At 45.9% G+C, this 23,406-nt stretch overlaps 1 long non-coding RNA gene across 1 annotated transcript in view; it reads left to right on the top strand.

Moving 5' to 3' along the window:
- The window catches only part of LOC146817760 (uncharacterized), a 57,082-nt gene extending 42,579 nt beyond the window's left edge, over window positions 1-14,503 (top strand). The window contains exon 3 of the long non-coding RNA XR_014962586.1: window positions 14,314-14,503. This is a non-coding gene — a long non-coding RNA (uncharacterized LOC146817760). The remainder of the gene's footprint in view (window positions 1-14,313) is intronic.
- Window positions 14,504-23,406: the final 8,903 nt, after the last annotated feature.

Consider the following 23,406-nt stretch of genomic DNA (forward strand, 5'->3'; position numbering starts at 1 on the left):
GGCAGCCGAAAAGTTGTTCCATTTTTTCACGGTATTGATGTAGCTTCGCGTAGAGGCATATTCTGTCAGAGATGCTTGTCACCACAGGGAGCGCAGTCATTTTTTACAAGCAAAAATAGTAGTAGGATGCCGCAAAGAGAGCGAGAATTTTGGGCACTGTTCCTGTTATTGCAGAGATGATAGAATAAATTAAGTGTGGTATTATACGAAAAACAGTTTGAAAGGCTGTGAGAAGGCTGGAGGAGACCTTATTAAAAAAGTGTGCCAGACCTTGAGTGTGAGATGTGTTGAAAATTGGGTAACAATTCACAAAGTGTAATGGGAGGTTCGAATTTAAAAGGGACTTTATTTTACTGGAAGTTTGTGCATGCGATAAATTTCTTTTGCAGAAATGAGGGACACTTCTGTTGTGAAGAAAAGCGCTTTAGTTTGGTTAGTTTACTGAAATCTGTTTGTAAAGTAGGGTTTCAAGGCCAAGTTGAAGTTTAGGAGTTAGTTTGTGTGGGTGGGAGTAGACATTGCTACAGGAAGTTACTCGGTTTGAAACAGTAAGGACATACGGTATGTCACCTCACATTCCGTAGGAGTGCATGTTATTGAGAAGCAGATAACTGTCGTTAGAAAGCTGTGTGAATGTTGGTGTGATTGTGGGAGTTGGCGTGCTTTCAAGAAAGCAGGCAAGATTGGGGGCTGTAAGCTTAGAAGTGTCGTGCAGGTGGACATTCTTGCATAGTAATGAATGACTGCCATTGTGGTCACAGTTTCCCCCTGTGAGAAAAACTTCTGTATGCTCTTTAAGACAGCGATATTTAAATGGGAGAAACCACTGCTCGTGAATAAATGCGCTACCTTATGTAATTGCATACAACATGACAAACAACATGTACACCTATCACACACAACGACACTACCTACTGTGGGAACCGTGGCTAGCCATGTACACAAACCAAACATGGCATAGCACCTCTTTCACACAAGGCAGAATGCGGGGAGAGATGGGAGCAAAGTATGTGAGAAGGTGGCAAGTGATTCTCGATTATAAAAGTATACAATGCAAAGTGTTGAGGGGACGTGCCGGACAGACTTGAGTATGCAGAGCACACACATGTACATGTGAACATACATTGATGGTCTATCGAGTGAAGTAGATAGTGGACGGAACCATAATAGTACAGTCAGGAGGGAAGATTTCGAAAACATAGCGCGTACGTGCCCTTTCCACCCCCCAAATCTTTAGCGTAGTGGGCTGGCTCGGCGTACGCAAGGCTTGCGTAGGGGTATGAATAAAAGGCGCGTTTCTCTGGGTGTGGTTCTCTTCCGGAATGGCGAACGTGTCTGCCAGGTCTGCGCAGCTTACACCGCCACGAGGTTGACCTCGTGAGTGAAGGTGTCTGCGTGAATGATGCTCTCAGCCTGCTGGTACTCAGAAACCGCTGTGGCCGCTGCGATGCACATATGCCCCACAGTTCACCTTTCGCTACCGCATTATGTGAAAGAGGGCCCACCATGTGCCGGCGGAAGCTCCTGCGGCGAGGTCTTCGAGGTCGGAAGGTTCCTCATATCAACGCTGGCTACTGTGACACAGGCACACAGCGTTCAGTTTGAGGCCCAGCAGCGTGGAGTGCTCTGTATACTACTAACACAGTAGTCGAACAGGTACCAACAGTGGAACGGTGTCTTGATCCCACAATGAACGATGTTAGAACTGCATCTGAGAGTGGATATGAAGGTACTCTCTTGGAGCAGGTGCAACCAACTGTAGGTCACAATAGTGGAACGGTGTATTGATTCCAGAATGGACGATGTCCGATATGACTTGCTAGTGGGTTTTCACAGAACTTCTGTTCACATGCATCAGACTCTGTGCTTCCATAGGTAATTGCTGCACATGATTATTGGGCTTGGCTGACTGCAGTGGCTGGAATAATCGCGCTATAGCAGGTCCGAACAGTGAAACGGGGTCTTGATCCCACAATGGACGATGTTAGAACTGCATCTGAGAGTGGAGATGAAGGTACTCCCTTCGAGCACGTGCTACCAACTCTAGGTCCCAACAGTGAACGGTGTCTTGATCCCACAATGGACTATGTTAGAACTGCATCTCAGAGTGCATATGAAGGTCCTCCCTTCGACCCGGTGCTACCAACTTTAGGTCCCAACAGTGGAACGGTGTCTTGATCCCACAATGGACTATGTTAAAACTGCATCTCAGAGTGGAGATGAAGGTACTCCCTTCCACCAGGTGCAACCAACTCTAGGTCCCAACAGTGGAATGGTGTCTTGATCCCACAATGGACGATGTTAGAACTGCATCTGAGAGTGGAGATGAAGGTTCTCGCTTCGACCAGGTGCAAGCAACTCTAGGTCCTAACAGTGGAACGGTGTCTTGATCCCACAATGGACGGTGTCCGATATTAACTGCTGCTTGCTTTTCACAGAACTGTTTCCGTTGAGGTGCATCAGTCAGTGTCTGTGCTTCCGTAGTTAACTGCTGCACATTATTATTGGGCTTGGTTGACTGTATTCGGAGGACTACACCGCGGTACAGAAGGTCCGAACAGTGAAACGGGGTCTTGATTGTATGATTGAGGATGTCAGAAGTTAAAGTCTGTGATGATTTCTGTGTACCCCCTCCGACCAGGTGCAACCAACTCCGTGCATCCGAATCCAACGGCACGTGGCTGTGAGGTGTTAATGACTACTGCCTCTGGCTTACACTGCGGTCAGCAGGGCTCACAATTCAGATCGAGTCGTGATTGTTTAATTACAGAATTCAGTAGGCAACTAACTACAATGTTTTGAAATATACAGAATATTCTTTTAGTATATTTGCTTGAAGAATTGTTTTTAGATGAGTTATATGTTTAGTACAATGGTGAAATTCATCTTGCAAGTTCAAAGGAACACTGAATAGTCTACACTGTGGACAGTAGAAATCGCAATTCGAATTGTTTTGATTTATTTATTGCAGAGTTTTCTGTAATTTATGTTGTTGTATTTTGGGAAGAGGAAGTGAGAAAAAGTATTAATGGATGTCTGTGTGACTAATGCCTTCAATTTACACTGCAGACAGCAGTGTTCACAATTCAGATCAAGTCGGTATTGTAGATGACGCAGTCCTGTAGGAAAAGACATTGCTGCAGTGCGCTCTGTCCGCACCATGCATACGTGTTATCGCAGGCTCCGCACACGCTTTTTCTTGCTTCGCGTACGACAAACTGTGTAGCTCAAGTCCACCTTACGTAGCTGTGGGTCTTTGCTGACCGCTTTCTCTGGCCTACACTGCAGAGAGCAGTGTTCACAATTGAGATCGAGTCGCTATTGCAGATGATGCAGTGTTGATGGCAACAGACATTGCTGCTAGTACGGCCCGCTCGCAGCACGCTTCATCGCTGGCTGTGCACATGCTGAATGCTTTTGATGTGGCTATCTGAGTGCACTAGAACTGCTGGACCCTTTATGATACAATCTTTTTGTGTATTATTTCAGATCTACTGCCTGTATCTCAGTATACCACAAGTTATGGTTCTTTTACGATAGAATCTTTTCTGTAGTATTTTACATCTACTGTCCCTACCTTACTGCAGCACAAACTATTGACCCTTTTATTATTGAATCTCTGTGTGTGATCCAATGAATACTGTTGTAGTTGATGCTAGCAGCAACCATTCCCTGAGGGCTGGTTTACACTCACCGCACACGCATCCAGCACAGACGTCATTGGATATGTGACCCTGGTAATAAAAAGGAGTTGAGCGCACGTGCCCGTACCCACTTCCTCTATCTATCTATGTCCGTGTGTTCAATATCTATGCATGATACTGCCCCTGGGCCGTACCACATTACATTGTGCTGTGGACAGCGTATGCAACCATGTTACCTCTGGCAGTGGGGAAATGTTCTGTTATGTAGCTTTTAGATGCATGGCTATCACAGGTGGAAGGCTGCTTTACAGAGCATGAATATTGATGAAGATGATGGTTGCATGTTGTGTATACTGTCAGATATGTGTACATAGCAAAAAGTTTTCAAAAAAGCTCTGTAAGTAGAAGAAGAGTCTCTCATCAAACGCTGTAGAGAGAATGGCGAAAATGGGTGGGGTCCTCCAACGGTTACAGTGGGAAATGTTATGAACCAATCAAATGCTTTTCTTTAAGGTCACATGGGAATCGCGCAGCGAACGCGCAAGGAGGCCGCACCCGACGCGATTTTGAGAAAATATTACCATAATATAAGTTTATTACAGTTAGAAATATACCAAATGTTTAAAATATTTTAGATTATCGCTTGCTTTCATATACACTTTAAAGTTATGTAGATATAGTTTTGAGACATACAAAAGAAATGAGGGAATGGCGTACCTGGCTGGGCACCATACGTCTATGATGTAACACAGGGCCTCGCAGCGTGCAGTCGTCGCATACGCAACGCGCAGTGGGCGCGACCCCATACGTACATTACGTAACGCGCGGCTTGGTATTGCGTACCCGTCACATACCAAAGTAGCAGCTGGCGTGACCTCATATGTATATGTTCTTACGCGGGACGTGGTGCCACGAACTCGTTGGATACGAAATGCGCATCATTTCAATATGGCGGGTAGGATTTGTGTGCTGATGGAGCTTGGTAGACCAACGGTACGGGACTCTAGTTTTCTCAGAAAAAAAGAATTATATAGATTATTTTTTTTAAGATATAAAACATTACATCATTTTTAAAGTTAAAAAAAGGTTTATAGAGTTTGAAAATATTATTTAAAAAATTTGAAAAAATATAGGTTTTATAAATATTAAAATATGAAATTAACATTTAAAAAACCTTCAAAATTCACTGAAAAAAACATAGGTTTTACAGACGTTATAGTTAGGAATTAGCATTTAAAAAAACCTTAGAAATTCACTGAAAAAACCATAGGTTTCAGGGACGTTATAGTTAGTTGGACATTTCACTCATAGAAAACCATAGAAATGCCCCTATTATAGTTAGTTGAGCTAACTATAACTCACGCCCCCGCAATGCACTGCTGATGACGTCACATATTACATCATTCATGACATGGTCAGTGACATCACTGATGACATCTCAAATATGAGCATAAGTCAGATGCTTTGAGTAGATATTAAGGTAAGCGTTGGATTAATAATTTTGGGGAAAGCAGGAGAAACTGTGAAATTGAACAAAAGGAACAGTAAGATGGTGTTCTATTTGATTCTGTTGGTGAGGAGGGAGATCTACAGGAAATAGGTATCAAGAGTTCCTCCTACTAAATCTGAGCAGCTAAACTCAGCGATGTATACTTTGAAAATGAATACCTACCCTAGGCTTTCAAGAAGATCATGCTTTTGGGAGCTGTGGATTACATGGCTGGGGGAGAATGTGGCAGAAGGGTAGACACAATGTCCCATGATTACACCAGACATAGACCTTGGAAACCCAGATCGCCTGGTCAGTTCGGAAAATGTCGATAACATTTTCCCAGGCTTGTAAACTTGTGCCCCAGACCAACAAACAGGGCTGCATGAAAGGGGCTGTAGGTTGGCAGCTGGAGGTGAAAAAGGTGAATGAAGACAAAAACAATACAAGTCCTATTAATATACTAAAACATTTGAACACTTAAAATCAAACATTATTACATTACAGTATACAGAAACAAATATATATTTTAAACAAAAATTTGCATATAACTTACAAGAGAAAGAAACAAATCAAATGACATGAAGCTATCAGCTCCCTAAGTACCAAAAAATAACAGAATTATTAAATCATTTAATTTCAATACATAAAAAACAAATACAATTTCAATAGAAAATATCATTGCACTAACAGCATTCCACAAACACCATTAAAAACAAAAATAAAATGTTTACATAGAAACAAAACATATATAATTAATTACCAATTAATAAATTACATATAAATATCAATTAATATAAAATATTGTATATTTATTTTCTTCTCCACCTACTCATCTAAAAAAACACAACATTGAAATATGTGTGTAATAAACATATACATATTATGATACATATAAAAAGAAATAAAACAGTACAACAATAATTAATAAATGATGTAATTTACATAATTAAGAATCAAATATTTAATTTTAAATAAAATAATAAAATTTACATTAAATTAAAATATATATAATTTATTTGACTATCTGCCCTATTCCCCTACAAACCCAGCAACCCGCAACTAAAATATAACAAATAAATCACTATTACTATTTAAATAATTAAAAGTAAATTAAAACATTTTCAGTTGAAAACTAAGAATACTTTTAAATTGTTTATAACTTTATTAACTTCAAACACTATACCCCAACAAACCCAACAAACCGCTACTACAATATTACTTTTTTTAAATTAAATAATTAATCAATTACAAAATTAAATAACTATAGCACCAAAATACTGTTAACTTAAAAATATTTCTAATTTAAATACCATCCCACCATATCCTCCTACTTAACCAAAAACCTGCTACAACACACTATAAATTACTAGGGGGACGTGGCTTGCCTAGCCAAGAAAGCAGACGTTCATTGCTAGAACTCCAGCCATCGGCCCTGCCATCAACATTATCCAACCCCGGGCTCGGCTTCAACTTGCTTCCATGTGGCCTGCTGTCCTACTGTCATACTACCCGGCGGCTGTGCCACTGGAGCTGTTTCTCCGGACCCAGGGGCATGTCGGACATTGCAAGGCATAGGCCTGGCTGCGGGTACCTGGCAGGGCTCTGTGCCGCATCCTGCGTCGGAGGTTGCTTGCTGCTCCACTCTACACTGAGCTGACCCGCTTCGGCCATGGGCGTAACACAGGCCCCCGCAGCACCCGCGGTGCTGGGGGCCCCAACCTCCAGGGGGCCCCTTCGGCACTGCACTCTGGCCAGAGAGCTTCTGATTGAGGCTAGAGGGGGCCCCTCTTCATACCGTGCAGAGAGGCCCCCTCAATTTTCGTTACGCCAGTGCCTTCGGTGCTCTAATTGGAGCGTGGTGTTGTTGTTAGTGCAGGGCCATACCACTGGGGTGCCCCTCCCCACCCCCCTCCCCCGGCAGCTATCACGGAGCCGTGTTCGCACCCCTAAGCAGCGGCGGTCCGAAGAACACGCCACGAGGCTGCCTAAGCCCGGATCCACTGTCAGCGGTAAGCTGAGTTCTGCACTATCTGTGCCCGCCCCACCTCGGGTTCCGTTGAACGGCGCTCCAGCCAGAGCGCGCTGCTGGAGCACATAGGTGCCACTGCAGGCCGCTCCACTTAAGCTATGGCCTCTGGCCCCTGGGAGCTGCATGCTCGGGGGTTTGGACTGCTGCTCAATAACCGAGTAGACTAAGGGAGTGCCCCCCTTTGCAGCGAAGTGCACATCTCCTTTGACAGCCACTCTGCGGGGGCAGGTAAGGGCCCCCACTCTCCCTTTTCCCTTTTCCCTTTTCCCTCCCCCCTATCCACCATATCCCCCATTCCTCACCCCAGATCCTGGCTGGGGTCTGTGGTCACTCACACGGGGCAAAGAGGGACAGCAGGAATGCTACAAGATACGGCTAAAGGGGTGGTCCCTCAGGGCTGCATTAGATGACAACCAGGAACTGGGGGGCAATGACTGCAACTGAGCTCTCCCCCCACATACTGAGCCAGCATCTCCGGGGCTGTGAATCTTCTCCTACCAGCCTGTTCAGGCCTCAGTCTACATCCAGGCCCTAAGTGGTGACTCGTAAGGGACCAGTGACCACCATCTCTTGCAGACCATACCGTCCAAGGTGTGGAAAGGCTCTCGCTCTCCCTTGGGCAAGTAAATTAAAAGGCGCCAGGACGACTGCTGACAGCTACTCTCTAGACATTTGAACTCTGACGAGGATCGCCACACTATCCCACCATAGCCGCCTGCCTCTCCGCTGGTGTACACCAGGCCCAACCTTTGCAAAGTCCCTGTCCACACATCCATGGGCAGGCTTCATTCAGCGACGCCAGAGCATGCACCTCCAGCAACAGACCCTACGTCCACCATTCTGGTAACCCAAATGCCTGGGGACACGCCTCACCCCTCAACATCTGATAAACTTGACAAAGTGCTTGCCCCCATTGAAAGCTCCAGGATATCCATGGAGTCCAAACTCGGCTCTCAGGCCATGGAGATGAGTTTTCTACCAGATGACGAATGCAAGCTTGCTGACGGGGTCACTGATGGGGAAAAGACCCTGGCCTCTCTGCCACCACTAGCCACAGATAACCAACGCACCAATCAGGACCTTCAGGACCGGCTGCGCCTCCTTGAAGGGAAAGCTGGAGATTCTGAGGGTCTCTCCTGTACTGACATTCCTGGAAATCTGGTCAGGTCCTTTGTCTCTGGATCCGACCTTACCCCTTTTTCCCTGGGGAGGACCCACCAGGTGCCGGTCCGCAGGTCCCTGCCGGGGCATACCCCCATGCAGGCTGAGATTTTATACTTCAGGTACCATGATGCCATCCTACGTGCTGCCAGAGTGGCCGGACCCCTGAAGCTTGAGGATAAGAACATTCTGCTGTTTCCTGATTACATACAGGATGTTCAGCTGCAGCGCTGCTCCTTCCTGGTCAAAAGATAGCTCCGCCAGTTAAATGTTCAATGCTCCCTGCTATTTCTAGCCCGCCTCAAAATCATAACAGATGGCACATCCCTCTTTTTCATGGACCCCAGAGACGATTGGGACTGGACCAGCAAACATCACAACACCTTATCTACAGGAGTGCCTGAGCGGTCCCTTAGCCCCCCCTAGGCCTCAGCAGAAGCGATGGAGCAGACCGCACCCAGGTGTGTCTCGAGACCCCTTCCACTGAAGTCCTCTGCCCTGGAACAGATCATAAAGCATCGCCGCCGTGCTCTTGCAGCTGCGTCTCTGGGGACTGGAGCGAACCTCACTGACGATGAGAGAGGCCCACCCCACATCTTCACCTCTGAGGAGGAATGGGGTCCCTCATAGTCAGTAAGAAAACTCATCCCCATCACTGCCAAGTATTACCTAAAGGTTTCTTCATAGTCCACAAGTCTAGCACCTAGCATAGCTCATGCACCCATGCTTTACCTGCACGACGCTCCCATTCTCTTCATCCTTCCGTAATTCTTACTGGCCTGGCACATTCCATATGAAGTTTATCAGGCCATTCCGCCCCTAGTTTTAGCCTTAGATTGTTGCGCCACCACCTCCATATCATTAACTGCTTTACCAATCACAAACGGTGTGGGCGTACTGCCATTTGCACCACTCCCCATCCCCTCCCTTCTACACTATGCTTGACAGGCAAGCACTTAGTGCATCACTCTATTATGGTTACTTGGCACCGGGTTACGGGGTTAGTCCTCGGGGGCTTTCCACGCGTGCAGCGTTTTCTGTTCTACACTAGACACGGCTCCCTCCACTAACACCCGATTCTATTACAGGACCGGAGGCTTCTGATTATGCTTCTCTTTCTATTTTATTGCCACTCACAGCAGCCAATCAAAACGTTTTTGTATGCAATAAAAACTACATTTCCCATGATGCTTTACACATACATCACTTCCTGTATGACCCTATAAGAGCCACCATGCCCATTAGCTGAGCCTCTTTCTTTGCTGCTCACGCAGAAGTTAAGTTGCATTGCAGGTTTATACATTGATTATCATGCGCTTAATTAGTTTATACTGTGTTTTTAGGATTTTCTCATGCCTGATTGATGTAGCGCGCTTGCACTCTGTATTGTTGTTAGCCCATTTGGGGCAAGACAATTGCAGACGTTACATTCGTTCATGACTGTGTTGTTTCGGCAGTGTGCGCATTGGGTTGCTATTTATGCGCAATTTGACGATGAGCGCTTGGTAAAGACTGAGCATATAGAAACTTGTTACGCTAAGCCTTTAATGTTGTAATCTGCACTAGGTGTATACCTGACTTACATTCCTGTTATTTCTCTTACTTTTACATTTCTGCATTAATTGTATGTGTGTACGTTAGCACTGGGAGCTTTAGCCGGACCGGGCACAGATTCAGGACGCTCCCGCGATGTCCTTAATTGACTGCATGGTTGCGTGTATGTGCGCGCGATGGCGCTGGGAGACTTGGCCCAACCGGGCACACAATCAGGACGCTCCCGCGGGAGCGGAGGTACCGCGCTGTCACCGCAGCGTTCAAAGTGATCATTGGGGGATATCCCTTTGTTGTTCACTGCGCGGTCTCGCGCTTACACCACCAAAGGCTTCCCCTTATTGCCGAGTGTGGGATTGAGCAGATAAAGCTCCGACGTGCATAGCCCAATTGGGCTTTATTCGTGCATTTTTGGGCTACGCACGTCACACCCGCCCCCTATGTTTGCTCCGAGGATCATATTGCCTCGAACTTTACACGGAGTAGTTTTACTCTTACGCCTACCAGGCTGCAACAATAAGTTGGTCCTTGGAGTGAGCACACGCTCCTAGTATTGGATGGCTCTTACGCCCTTGAGGGCTGCAATACATTGGATTACATCATTGCTGAGGAGCTAGGTACATTATTCAAAATTCTTGTGTGCATGGGGTTGGCTCCCCCTGACTCCTCCTCTATTCTGTACTTTGCACTAAAATATGACAAATAGACACCCTTAAGCATTGAGTGGGTGAGAGATAAGGAGGATATGGTCTATCCTTAGGAGCAGCAGGAAAGTCTTCTAGAAGAAAAAACTTTGTTGACGCTCTGGATGCCGCCATCCAAGAGTCGGCCAACAGGGCCACAGAGAAGGCAGTCCCTAGCACTGTGCAGCAAGCCTTGGTAGCCGCCTTAAACCTATTATTAAGTAACTACAATCTTTTGCAATAGGACATGGATTTCACGTCCCTGCTCATCCCCATTCTGGAGGCTACAGGCTAGCCCAAGTCAGGGCCATGGCCACACACTGACACGCTCGCATGCTTACCCAAGGCTAATGCTCCCGATCATGGGCAGTTCAACCCCTCTAATCCGGTGGTGGTTAGCAAAACGCTAAGAGAAGGTGCACATAGACACGGACACCACGGGCAAGGACTTCACTATGAGGAGGCTCCTCCCAAGAAAGATCTAAGCAGGCTGTAGATACCACACCCGATAACCTACTCCATTCACATTCAATCCGGCGGATATTGGGCATCCGCGCTCGTCTGACTGGGCTCCACTCTAGAGGTAGCAGACTATCTTCATGTTAACCTAAGGAAGGGATTCCACAATGACGTGCGCAATAGACTGCGCTTAGAGTGCCATGGCCGGATATTCCAGAATAAGGTGGCGGAGGCGCGACATCGACGCCAGTCTACTCATCTTTCTTAAAAGTTGTGAAAGATCTCAAGAAAGGGCGGGATGCCAGGACACACTCTTAGACGTAGCAGGTCCCTTAGCTGAACTCCTTGAAGATGGCTTTGGTTGCCAGGAATCGGCCACACCTGTGGATCCAGATGTGTTAACAGACTGGACGCAAGGAGCGATATGCCTATTGGGGGAAACCAACTGCGCCACCTCTTCCGAGAGTTGCAAACCCTTATTGATGAAGATGGTCCTATATGACGGAATGACAATGGCAGAACCCGGCCCTTAGCGGCGGGTAACCTCTTGGAGACAGATTCATTAAAAGACATCTCAAAACAAGATGTGGGCACATTTACCTTTTTGGTCAAAGCCCAATCTGGAATCATGAATGTTTTTTCGCGATGCATAATTTTTACAGTCCATTCAGGGATTCCAACTAGAGTTATCAAATCCCTTTCCAAGATATTCAACCAATTCATGACACATCCATCTCTTAGCCTTACAAGACGCTCACCTAACGATTCCTATCTTTCCTCCCCTCCGTCGTTTCTTGCAGTTCCGATGGCAGGACTGATGGTTGGAGTATTTGGCCCTTCCTTAGCTCCTTGGTGCTTCATGAAGCTAATGCAACCGGTGATTGCTCCCTTAAGGGAACGGAGCATCCGCATGATCATGTATATCGGTGCTGTACTCATCTTCGCACAGACACAGGGCTTTTCCACACAACATTTACAGACATGTTTCTTCTACAAAATCCGGTTCCCTTAAGGGATACAATATGTAATGGCCTATCACGGATATAAAAAATGTTAGGTACCCTCTGTGTTTCTTGGGTTAGAACTTACCAAGATTATCGCATTTCCTTGTCCGTCTCAGATGGTGGACCTTCTGAGATTTGTTATACTTTCCTAGACAGCTCGGCTAAGTCTTCCACGCTCCGAATTGAGAGATCTCAAAAAGGAGCTCATACCGGTGCTATCCATGCAGACAGTTCCATTCGGGCGATTACCAAAGCATTGGGGCTATTAGCATCATCCATTCAATCTTTCATTATCAGGCCTCTCAGAGACATTTTCAAAGGGGCCTGTCTTATACAGATCTGGTGTCTTTTTCTCAGGAAGCGAGAGAAAAGATGCAATTGTGATCAGAACAGGTTAAGGCGTGGAACAGCAGAGCCATTTCATCTCCCAGCCAGATATCATTATAGAGTCAGTCGCCAGCCGTCGAGGCTGGGGAGCACACTGCGGAGATATCTCCACGGCAAGATAGTGGTCTTTGCAGGAGCTAGATCTCCATTTCAACTGCCTGGAGCGGTTGGTGGCGTCAATTGCGATCCGGGGCCCCTTTTTTCCCCACAAAGGTCGTCTTTACTAGTGGAAATAGCTAAGGACTTCCGGCATACTGCCTGAGTCATAAGATTTTGGCCATTGCAGAATACATTCCAGGACAATGGTACACAGTAGCGGACTGGTACTCCAGGTATCTCCAAGATTACAGTGATGGGCAGCTTCAACCGCAAATTTTTCAATGGTTGCAAGCGACTTGGGGTCCTTGTCTGACATACCTTTTTTGCGCCCAGACTGACTCGTCAGCTGCAGTTGTTCTCAGCTGAAGACCAGATCCATTAGCAAAAACTTTGGACGCCCTGTCCCACCACTGGTCAGTGGGACTGAACTACGATTCCCTCCATTCATTCTAACTCCCGGAGTGGCTACGCAAATATCACGTCAATTAGCGAAGGTGATCTTAGTAACACCCTTATGGAAGTCTCCATCTTGGTTTCCAGTACTCCTTTAGACGAGCTGTGACCTGCCAGAGTGATTTTGTAGCCCTCGACGATATTCCAGGGCCCTCATGCAGAAACGTCCGATAAAGATATCGGGGCAGTTGTGGCATGAAGATTTTCCTGCAACAGTGGGAATTGCCTGGTTTTTCGGACACGCTGCAGCGTTCATTAAACAAACCTGGACCCTTCCGCCCGGAAACGATACTCTTCAGCCTGGAAAGGCTGGGTTTGTTGGTGCGTAGGACGGCACGTGGGTTCCGTGGGGGCTGACTTACCCCACATTGTGAATGTCTTATCGGGAAAGCATCAGAAGGATTGGAGTACCGTTCGGATCACAACCTCCGTTCGACCTTTTCTGCAGTTCATTCTCAGATAGAGGGCAAACCGGTGGGCATGCACCCGGTAATCTGTTAGTTATTGAAAGGTATTAGGGTAGCGAATCCTCCCAATCCAACATACTCCTCTCTGTGGGATATTTCTCTAGTTATTTCCTAATTTGATAAATGGCCAACTAATAATAGGTTGACAAGGAATCATTATCGTTCAAACTAGCTATGTTACTATACCTATCTGCCTGTCGGCGTTCCTCCAACGTGAAAGCCTTGACATTACAGGTACAGTATTTACTCCGGAAGGAGTTTCCTTTAACATTAATGCCAGGACTAAAACTTTGTCAAGAAATGTTACATATTATGCTTTCCAGCTAATGCAAAATTATGTGTGGTTCAATGCCTTAAGGCTTTCGAGGAATGTACTCGGCCTTTACACCCTGATGTTCGCCACAATTGTTGTTTGCATTACAGGAACCTTTTAAAACTAGTGCCTGCGGCTACTATGGCCAGGTGATTGAAGTCAGTTATGCTAAAAGCTGGTATTTGATACCCAATGTTTGGGGCACACTCTATTCGTGGTGCCATGGCATCTAGAGCTTTTATGTTGAGTTCTGCTGTGCAAGACATTATGAGATCTGCTGATTGGTCTTCTGAGTTTACATTTAAACAGTTTTATTATAAACCGGTGGGTGATATAGATTCAGTTGTGTTTGATAAGCGTTAAACTAGCATAATCAGAAGCCTCCGGTCCTGTAATAGAATAAAAAATTAGCTAGCATTCGCACCAAGAATTTTCAATTCTATTTAGGACACGGAGGCAAGGATTATCCCACCCGGTTTTATTACAATGTTTGTAATGTTTGCCTACCCGTGTATATTTATGTTCTGTTTTTAGCAGAAATTACGGGTTTCTTGTGTTTCATTACTTTCAGGTTCTGAAAAGAAGATGGAATAGAAGTACTTCTGGTTAAGAAGATGTCTACGTTCCAGTTGGTTCTGGTTTTCTCCACGTTGGAGGCTGTTTGATTGGATTTAAATTAATGTTATTGGACTAAACTGTTCGAGCAAAGAAAGAGGCTCAGCTAATGGGCATGGTGGCTCTTATAGGGACATACAGGAAGTGATGTATGGGTAAAGCATCATGGGAAATGTCGTTTTTATTGCATACAAAAACGTTTTGATTGGCTGCTGTGAGTGGCAGTAAAATAGAAAGAGAAGCATAATCCTTGCCTCCGTGTCCTTAATAGAATTGAAAATTCTTGGCGCGAATGCTAGATAATTTTTTATTCCTCACCATAAATATGTGAGTCATGCACACAGCAAGGAAGAGATATACTGTCTACTCATATATCAAGCGCTAACTAGGGTACATAACATTCCTCCAGGAAACGCACACCACTGCGGGGGAGCTGGAGCGATTACGAAAGCGGTGGCGAGGTGAGATACATGCCAACACTCACTCAGCATATGCCTGAGGGGCGATGGTCTGGGACAGACCGAGAGTACCCTTTCAGATACTCAACATGTTCATAAACAGGGAGGGGGTATGTCCTCCTCGAGGGCCACCTAGACGGCATTTGCGTTCTCTTGGGGAGCATATATGCCCCAAATGCTGATCATGGGGCCTTCTGGACCACGCTTTCCTGTGCGCTTGATTGCGCTTTCTCAGAAGACTCAAATGCCATGGGTGTTGGGGGTGACTACAACTGCGTTCTCGATCTGTTTAGACAGGTCCCACCCTCTGCTGCCGCACTCCCCTCCCCACATACAATTGGAATGCTTTTGCGGGCTGGATCTGTCACTGGGCGTTGGCAGATGCATGGAGGACACTGCACTCGCACTCCAGAATCTACACCTTCCACTCAGCACCTCACCACCTCTATTTACAATTAAATTGCATTCTCTACTCCTATTCTTCCCTCAGTACGCCATGCTGATTATCTCGGGCGCATCATTTCGGACCACAATGCTCATCTTATAGACATGCAATGGAGTGCCCGCCCCTCCCCCAACTTGGTGACTCCTCCAAGACTGTCTGGAAGACCCAGTCTACGCGACACACAGGAATCCCACAATAAACGATATTTTGCGGACAGTCACAACACTGCCTCCACTAGGACAATCGAATGTGATGCTCTCAAAGTGGTCACAAGGGGGGCTTGCCTGCAGGAGGTAATGGGAGTTCACAGATTGCTAGGCAGGGAGTTTACAATGGCTCCTGCCACGGCTTGAAAAATAAGCCAATCAAGATGCCACAAAAGGTCCAGAGCCTATAGAGGCCAAGGTGCAGTATACTGCCCTGCTGGAGCGTTGCTTCAACTTTAACGCACATGCAGCCAGAACTCATAGAAAAGGCGACAAATTGGGCTGCCTCCTTGCTTGGCTGATTAGACAAGACTCCCCACGCATCCCGTTACGGAGATTGTTATTCCCTCGGGTATTATCCTCCAGTCTCAAGGCGGAATCCTTCAGGCCTTTCATAGCTATGACTCATCTATATATAAAGCTCCTACAAACAAAACTATGGACAAGGCACAAGCCTTTCTGTCTGACCTTATCCTCTCACATATCCCCACTGCTGCCAGTGACTCCTTGGATGCAGTGATTTCAGTGACTGACATTGAGCAAGCCATCCGGGACCACACCACGAACAAAACTCAAGGACTGGATGGGCTGTCAAAAGAATATTACTCTACCTTTTCCAGCAACCTTGGGTCACGCCTGGCGGAAATGTTAAACGACACACTCCATACTGGGGAACTACCGAAGTCGCTCCAGGAATCCCTCTTGGTCTCCATACCCAAACCCGATAGAGGTCCCACCACTTAGGCACCATATGAGCGCATCGCGAGCCTCAGGGCAGATTACAAGATCTTGGGAAAGATTCTCGCCAGTAGGTACGCCCAGGTTATGCTAGAGCTTATCCATGCAGATCAAAATGGTTTAATGCCTGGACGTAGTACCTCACATAACATTAGGCGTTTATTTCACATCCACACACAGCCTGTCTCATGTTAGATCTTGAGAAGGCATTACATTCACTAACTTGGGATTACCTTTTTCCGGTACTCGCCTGAATGGGAATAGGTGAGCGCTTAATGGCATACAAAGCTGATATACACTAACCCCACCTCTTGGATTTATTTGGACTGTCTTATTTTGTCCTCCTTTCCTGTAGGTCACGGAACCAGGCAGGGGTGCCCATTATCCCCCTGCTGTTAGCAGTCACCATGGCACCCCTTGCTATATGACTGCAGAAAGAGGGTTAGATTTGCGGTATTCCATTATTTGATAAGATGTACGCGGTGTCCCTCTACGCCGACGACCTGCTCTTGTATCTGCGGGATGCAGCTGCTGATCATTCCCTGCTACAGGCCACATTAACTGATATTTCCTGAGCTGCTGGTTTACTTGTCAGCTGGGCTAAATCCTCCATCTATCCACTCAGTCCTGGGTTGCTCCAATGGTAGATCCACCTCGGAGACACCTCCCTTAGATAACAGGAGGCCTCTGTCCGCTACCTTGGAGTCCACCTCTTACCCACGCCTACAGATCTATATGAGGGCAACCTTTAGACAGTTCTGGCTGCTATAAAAGCACAGGTGCAGTTCTGGAAGATTTTACTCCTGGCCCATGTTGGTAAGATAGCGCAGGCCAAGATGATCATCCTCCCTAGGCTTCATTATTATTTTGCCAATCTCCCCATAATCCCGCCTCAAACTTTTTTCAGCGCGCTTGATACGATACTGCCTGACCTCATTTGGGGAAACAAGCGCAATCGAATCGCCCTGAAAAACCTACAGCTGCCAGTTGATCGGGGTTGCTTGGGTGTCCCCTCCTTCAAGGCCTTCTTCCTGGTAGCACAGCTAGAGTTGGTGCTACCTGGGGTAGATGTCAAGGACCATTCCCTCGGTCCCCCGCCTCGATCCGGGGACTTTTGCTTCCCAAAGCTGCACCCCTGGACCCTTCAGGTGACAGTAGCTCCGAGATGCCTGGTTTGGATCCACCGCCTCACACGCCACATCCCGGCATACACCCCAGCGTTCCCTCTGGTGGGCCTCCCCAGCTTCCCTGGCTAAGCAGTTGACAGGAGCAGTCGTTAAATACAATAGGGGATCTTTTTCCAAAGGGTAAATCCTAATATTTGAACACCTCATTACGAAGTCATAGGGACAGTGACAGTGAGTACCATACTGTCCTGTTTTGAACATGCTGTAGATTGCAGGCTCATCATTAAGACATCACATGCCTTTCACTGCAGACTATGATTGAATACATTTGTAAAAGGTGGAAGGAGAGGGTTGAGAAGGGAGGAGAGAAACAACAGGAGGAGGTAGAGGAGAGAGGGGGAAGGAGTGAGACAATGGAAGTAGGGAGAGGGGTTGGGAAGGAAGGAGGTAGACAAAAGGAGGAGAGAGATGAGAGAGGGAAAGAGATAGAAAAAAGAAAGGGTATAGGTGATATTGGAGGAAAGAGAGATGGACATAAGACGAAATGGAAGGGGGAAAGAGAGGAAGTCAGAAAGGGAGGGTTTGACAGGTAAGTAGGAATAGAGGCAAAAGGAGGGAAAGGATTTGTGATAGGGAGGAAGAAAAATAGGAGGAAGAGGCTTCGAGAAAGACAAAAGAACTGAGGCAGAAAAGAGGGTAGAAAAGAAATGAAATAGGGTAATGAGAGGCGAGAGGAAGACAGAGACAATAGGAAGATAAGACATGGGAAAGGAAGGAGGAAATGGGAGGTACTGAAGCAAAGTGATCAAAGTGACTGGGAGGAAAGAAGAAACAATGGCAGTAGAGACAAGAGGAAGAAGATCAAAGGTAGGAAGGAGCAAGAGAATGAGATGAAAGAAGGGTAAAATGAGAGACAGGCAACGTGAGAGAGAGTAAAGGGAGGAGGATGGTGTGTATAATGAAAAGAGGAGGTTGGGAAGTTAAACTGTAGAGAAAGGAGATATCGGGAGAGAGGGAGAAATAAATAGCAAGGAAAGGATGGAGACAGAGGAGGGAGAGAAGGTACCAAGAGTTTCCTGGTCTGTAACTACAACAGAAGGATGAGTAATGTCTTAGTACTCTTTCGGTCAGCAGCTTAGGGGCTTGCTTTAGAGGTAGGCAACAATCAAGTATTCACAAATTCATGGGTGAAAGTGCTAAGTCTACAAGAAAATCCACTGGTGGTAATTATTTCACCCTAGGTTATCAGGTTTTTTTCAGACTGTCCTTATTGGCAGGTGTCAAGCCCAGCTGCTCTCAGCTGCCTTGTGCTCTGCCCCTGTGTGTGACAACTCTTAACAGAATGAGATGTAATTAGAAAGGCTCCCAGTTTCATCCTGAGTATACACTGTATGTGGTTCACTGGACACAAGTTGTTGTACCTGGGAGCTCTGAAATGACAGCGTATTCATCATCTTTGTCTAACAGTTTCAGGATATCAGCCCTGCCAACTGCTAGGCATCGGTTAGTCTAACACTTTTTGGTTGTTTTATTTTTGCATCACTGCAAGCATTAGAGTTTGCCACACAAATGTGTGACACTTGACATTGCTATTGCAGCAAGTAAACATAGCCAGACGTGTGCTGGTCAGTACAGTTGATTTACAGATAAGGTTTCGGTTATGGAATGGAAAACCGATGTGCTCTGCTGTGAATTACTGTACTATTGCCTGGAAGCTGGACGAGCACCCTGCACCTCCTGAGTACAGTGATAAGTAGTGTCAGTGGTCCCCCAAATGTGAGTCATGCAACAAGTGTTCCATCTTTGCTGAGGGCCCCCGTCTTTATGTGCCCCACAGGTTCCACTGTGCATGCTAACATAGTACACACATGCTAGGATAAACTAAATGCTTCTGGACATTGAGGTTGCCAGGGAGTGGTGAGCAATAATGGTTCATGTGCGACAAGTAATTATTTATATGTTTGCTTTGTGTTCTACATTTAAAGAGACAGTGGGCAGTCTGAGTTTCAAACTCCTCTCCTCCGACCTGGTGGAATAAAACACAGAACACTTTCAAATATGGTAAATATATGCAAAATAAATTAGCAATAGTGGGACATGCAGCCATGCCAGGACACTACAGAACTTCTGTGAGCTACAGTGAGTTCTGTAACAAGACCAGCACCCACTGACTGCAGGTATCTGCCGATCGTGTGCTGCCTGAAGGAATTAATTAATCACACACACAGTCTGGTGGCTGCATTGCACCACTCACTTACTTACTTCTCTTGCGGTAACTCTTGCAGCGACTCTGCTCTGCGAGGTAGGCTCAGGCGGCAGGCCTCGCGCCACCGTAGCAATTGCCGTTTTCCTCCTCAGTAAGTCCACTGGGCCATGAGGACCTGACGTCAAGTCCTGCTGTGAGTTAACTTGTGTGAGAAGGGCTGGGATACTTTATGTCAAATCATCATGGCGCGGCAGCGCTGCCTGCGTGCACCGCCGCCAGCCGTGTGACTCAGCTTCTCAGGCAGAGCTGCAGTAAATATTTGAGCCCCGGCCGCGCCGCCCGCTGTAAATTAAATTGCTAAGAGAGGTAGGCTGGAGTGTCCGTTGTAGAAGCAGTGGTCTGGACTGTCACTGGAACCGACAGGCTGTGGAGTATTTCAACAGGCATGTTCAACGTTGGTTGCAGCTTCCCCTTTTTATACCTGAGCGTATCTTGCTAGTCAAGATTGTAGTGCTACCTAAAGATTTGTATTTGCTCAACAATATCCCTATCTGCATACTGCAAGAGTTCTTCCTTCTGCTCTGGAAGGTCCTCTTAAGATTTATATGGGGTGGCAAGTAGCTGCAAACTAAGTGGGTTGTCTTAATCATACCAATGGCTAAAGAGGGCATGTTGGTCCCTGATTCTGTTCTCTACTTACTGATTGCACCAGCACATTATGTTAAATATTGGATTGGGACTTAGGCCTCTTTGACACATGAGAATATAAAAGACATTGACTGTGCCCCACAAGCTGTCACCAGTATTTTGTAAACAGTCAACTGTAATAGAGATGATTTGGATATGATTGAGGTGATCAGCTGGGCTCAGTGGGAAACAGAGAAGCAGGTTGGAAGCAACATGCCCTGCTCACCTTTGTTAAATGTTATACGTACTGTTCTAGCTGTTTTAAGGTACTATAGATTGTGTCTGGCAGTGAGGACTGTGTCCAGAGAACACTTTACTTACCAAGTTGATCCAGAGGGATGATGCTAGCTAAACAATCTCCTATATGTATGCGAAGTTGGTGGGCAACATAAAAATTCAAGAGTATGTTGCTAGGTGGGCTTAGGAGGCCGAATTGTGATGTCTCTTGTCTGATACATGCTGGAAGTATTCCTGCACTTAGGTTAAAGATGTGCCATTTAATTATAGAAACAAGTTGGTTCATTTTAAATTAATTCATCGATTGTATTCCACACCTGATTGCTTAATTACATTTTCTGCAGGGGGAGTGGTGGAATGTAAAAACTATAGAGTGACAAAATTAGCTTTTTTCTATATGGTGTGTTCCTACACCCTATTGCTAGAGTTCTGGACAGAAATATTTGACGGCTTGAAGCAATGGCTTGGGGAATTATCACTCCATCCCTGGTGCTTGCACTCATGGGTTCTACAGCCTCTACCCCAAAAAAAGTTAGCAGATTTGTTTCCATGGCACTTATCTTACCTAGGAGATGTGGCGATGCATTGTGTGAGTGCTAGACTGCCCAAACACACAGCATGGCATCAAAACGTAACTTATTGTAACCAACATATGCGCAAATGTGTGCACCAGTGCATCTTAAGGCCCATCCAAAAGATTTCTGGAACCCTCTCATATCTTTCCTAATGCAACAAGAATCAACCCCTGAGTCGGGAACCAGTAATGCACTGAATATAGTCCTGTGCTCTCACTAAGTGTATCCTTGACTTATGGACCAGCTCTGGAATCTTGCTCTTTACTGATCCAATGAATGTGGTTCGACTGCCTTATCACACCATGGTGTACTGTATTTTTAATGGCAAATGTTTAATTTGTCATATACTAAAAAATGAATTGTGTCTCTTGGTGCCTGTATTGCTTGTTGTGTTTAAATCAAAAACTTAAATACAATTTTACCAAGGTGAAGGAAATCAAGCTAAAGGGAACTGTGTGGCAGACGTGGCTTTAAGGTAAGCTATTGTGATTCGATGTCAAACAAAGATCGATGTAGACATTGTAGTGGCAATACAGGCAACAATGAATGGAGAAAAGCCAACCAATGGGTTTTCCCTCAGAATATTCTTGCACTCTTACTAATGATGGTTGTGATACCTATTACTGGGAAGAGGCATATTCCTAATAAGCCAACAAGATTAGACTTAATCAGGGCAGCTCATGAGGGGATAGCTTCTGCTCATGCTGGCATCAGTACTACTGTATCAATGGTACAGCAATGGCACTGGCGGCCATATTAAGCAAATCTTAAACAAATATCTACACAATGTAACATTTGTCAACAAATAGAACATCCAGCTGTTGCAAAACCAGCACCTACTCCCCTAACTATCTCCAACAAAATGTTTGGAGTAATTTTCTTTGGCCATTACTGTCCATTATAGAGTGTCAATCAATATAAGTACACATTGATTGCAATCAATTGCTACTCTAGATTCCTTTGGGTTTGTCCACAAAAGACAGCCACTGCTTGAGTGGTCATAAAAGATTTGCAGTGCCTAGTAGCAATAGGAGCAGATCATACCTTTCATTCATGCAGTGGTCCTGCATTCGCAACTAAGGCGCTTATGGACCGTATGTCTGCGCTGGGAGTACAAATCTATATTCACACCTGTTGCATCCAGAATTGAACAGTGCTGGAGAGCAAGCCAACAGTACACTTAAACAAGGCTTGACCACTATGGTACCGGATACAGGTCTGGCATGGCTACATAGTCTGTATGGGGTTTAGAGAGCACTAATTAATTTGCCTTGAGGAGTATTAGGTGGTCACACCACATATGTATTAGTCTTTGGAGTACCAATGTATGTACCTGATATTGGTTTGCCATAGAAAGATGGCAGTCGAAAACCAAATCACCTGACCCACTTTCATGGTTGAATTTGTTGCAGACTATTCAAGAAATTAGAAGTAAATTGTCCGACATGAAGAAGTCTGACTTAAAAAGATTTCCAGGTAGACGACCAACTCTTCATGAGAATGTTGGAGCCAAGAACGGCAAGGCTGTGCTGAAGCAGATCGTCTCACGATGGAACATGCTCTGCATTAAAATGTGCTACTAACTGGCAAACAAGCAACCATGAGGGTTTGTGTGCTCATTCCAACAGTGCTATGGCTGTGACCACTGCGTAAGCATGCAGAGTTTTGGTCCTGGTCATCTGCCAGATAGCGACATGGCTTCTCTGCACATGTTCACCAAACACTACTGTATGGGCAGTCAGGTCAGTCGGTATGGACACTTTACTCGTGTGGTCCTGCAGAACTTTCTAGTGTGAATTTGTTCGCAGACCCACCTCTGGGAAGGTATTGCTTGGGTATCTATTCTAAGGTAAGGAATCTGCAGCTAGAATTCTCTATCAGATGAATAACTTACATATCCTAGTTTACATATTACTTGGTAGATACTCTATCTAGCCAGAGATTCCTTTCTGAATCACCTATCCTCCCTGCTCTGCAAACAGATTTGTATGGTCAAGGCTGTTCCCCTTTCGGGGCCCTACTTTTCCACACGAGTGGTCATTGTTCTTCGTGGCTCTGCACTCCTGGTGTGGGACATTGTGGAACAAAACTAGGCACCGCACATGTCATTTCCTGCACAGACGACGCTGACGACGCCAAGCAGAGCCCAACGACACCACCTACCTGCACGCAGGGGTATTGCTCACGAAAACAATTCTGGATCCAGTCTGACGCCTGGGGATAATTCTAAGGCACAGGTCTTCAAACATTTTTGCTCTGAGCCTCCCCTAAGTAAAATGTTTTGGGGTGGCCCTCCCCCCCAAAACTATATGGCGAGGATTTGGAGAGCTGGAGAGTGAGGTATAATCGCAGGGGGGCAAGGATCATGAG

The sequence above is a fragment of the Triturus cristatus genome, chromosome 6, assembly GCF_964204655.1.
Source record: "Triturus cristatus chromosome 6, aTriCri1.1, whole genome shotgun sequence".
NCBI classification, from domain to species: Eukaryota; Metazoa; Chordata; class Amphibia; order Caudata; family Salamandridae; genus Triturus; species Triturus cristatus.